Here is a 2,701-nt window from a genome sequence, read left to right as displayed (position 1 = left end):
TATATATATATATATATATAAACATACAAACATGTAAACATACACGCATATACACAAAAGCATATCTAAATAGGTATACGAATACATACGTACATATATGATCAACAAAGAAATTAAAGTGCCCCTAAACTTCCACGTGGTGATAGGAAAATGTCAATTATGCAGTACCTGTGCGAAAGGTATCATTCGCCACATCATTCGTTCTCCAGAAATGTTCGGAAGTTACTATCGTCTCATGAGATACGACAAAGACGTTTAAATCATATGCCATGCTATACGCTGGAAGAAATGTCCTGAAGGCCTTACCCGAGGCATACCAGAACCAAAATGTATCCACACCTTTACTCTTCTACTTGTGTCAGTCATTTAACTGTGGCCATGCTGGAGCACCGCCTTTTTGTCGAGCAGATCGACCCCAGGACTTATTCTTTGTAAGCCTAGCACTTATTCTATCGGTCTCCTTTCGCCGAACCGCTAATTAAATAAATATAGGATATAAAACCCTCTTGAAGGTATGTCAGCATCCAAGTTCCCCAGTTTTATCCAGTGTATCAGTAAAAACCTAAGATGTTAGCTTCGCATTGATGGATATGGGTATTCTATTGATTCTGTATGAGAAAAAAAGGAAACGGAGAAATTGAGATATAGACATCAATTAATTAGAACATATTTAATTCCAAACAAAAACAAACTCTTAGCACCTACAACTGTTTCCATGCCCAATTAATTCAATTTGAGAAATTAAATTAAATTAAATTAAATGAAGTTAAAGTTTCCTATTGAATATAACTAATTGGACATTTAGTCAGGGGAAGAATTTGATAGAAAGGAGCTACCTTCCAAATCCTTGATAGACTCAGATATGTGAGATTTTGCATCCAATGTATTTTAAAAATACATCCAATATATTTTTATTCAATGTAATTTAATTTAATTTCTCAAATTTCATTAATTGGGCATGGAAACAATTGTAAATGTTATGGTGTTATGAGTTTGGTTTTGTTTGGAATTAAATATGTCCTAATAAATCGATGTCTATATCTCAATTTCTCCGTTTCCTATTTTCTCATATATATATATATATATATATATATATATATATATATATATATATACGGACTTCTTTCAGTTTCCATCTACCAAATCCACTCACAAAGCTTTGATCGGCATGAAGCTTCAGTAGAAGACACTTGCCCAAGGTGCTACGCAGTAGGACTGAACCCGGAACCATGCGTTTGGGAAGCAAGCTTCTTACGACATAACCATATCTTATATCTTATATCTTATTTATATATAAATTTTCATTTGTATATATTATTAAGGGCGTTACTGGGTTGTTTGTGTTTGTATGTGTGTGTGTGTGTGTGTGTGTGTGTGTGTGTGTGTGTGCGCGTACGTATATTAGCTACACATTGTCTGACTAAAATAGTTCTACTATGGTCCTCTTTAGAATGCGTGAGTCATGAGATGCTGAGTTTCGACAGCGTGATTCTTCAACTTCGGATGGATCTAATAATAGAAAACACCTTATGTGACTGCGTTACCGTATTCATTCGTAGTTAAACTTCTGTCACAAAAGAATGTGACCTTATCTGATGGACACATTTTTTCATGTATTTATTTATTTGACCTTTCCTCGTGACATTAATATTTGGCAATAGTTATCGACGGTAACCATAAACAAAGCTGTTCAAACTGTATTCGCTAGGCCTGCAACAAATAGCAATCAAAATGTCCATCAAATCACATTCTATCATCTTAAAGTAAAAAAAAAAAAAAAAGTAGGGAAGGACACATTAAATATGGGAGTTCCTGATGTATGATGTTAAAAATGAAAACCGGGATGGTCACGACTAGAACATTTATGATCATAGGGTTACCCGACACCACTGGCAACAACAAAGGAAACATCGACATTTTACTCGTAAAACAATGAAATGAAAATTGATCAAATGAATCAGAAGTTGAAAGTTGAATCTAAAAATACCCCGGATTGAAATAAGTGTTATATTATAACACGGTCACCATTTAAATGTAGTTTGTAAAGAGTTAATATTTATTTTATGGGTCGAATTCTCTAAGCTTCTTTTGAATACTTTAACATACGTGTACACCAATTAAATTACATTATCCAACCACGTAAGGTATTTTTTAGTTAACTTTTTAATGTCTTTTTTAAAAATCTTTTTAGTGTAAGGAGGTAAGTGGACATCACTTTTTACAACGTAAGAACCATTTAGTTGACATAAAACCAACATTTCTAAACAATGTTATTTTACCTTTTATAAAATAAACAATATATTAAGACGTAATCAATATCAATTTAACAAACAAACGAATACGCGAAGAAACGGAACACTCTTGTTTCTATTGCTAATTTGATTTGTTTTCTTGCTGGCTGAAACATAATGATTCATTGGCCTGATATTCAACATCGAATTCTACTGAATTATCTTTTAGCTCTTCCACTTGTTTCAGTCGATAGACTGCGGACATGCTGGGGCATCGCCTTGAAGAATTTCTAGTCGAATGAATTGACCTAAGCACTTGTTTTTTTTTTTTAAGCCCTGGTACTTATTCTATCGGTCTCTTTTGCCGAACCGCTAGTCAGCTGGAACGTAAACACACCGGCACAGATTGTCAAGCAGTGGCGTGGATCAAATACAGATACGCGCGCGAGCGCGCGCACACACACACACAC

Source organism: Octopus bimaculoides, chromosome 6 (genome assembly GCF_001194135.2).
Source record: "Octopus bimaculoides isolate UCB-OBI-ISO-001 chromosome 6, ASM119413v2, whole genome shotgun sequence".
In the NCBI taxonomy this organism is placed as follows: domain Eukaryota; kingdom Metazoa; phylum Mollusca; class Cephalopoda; order Octopoda; family Octopodidae; genus Octopus; species Octopus bimaculoides.
The sequence above is the reverse complement of the archived record's forward strand: the minus strand, read 5'-3'. Positions refer to the sequence as shown.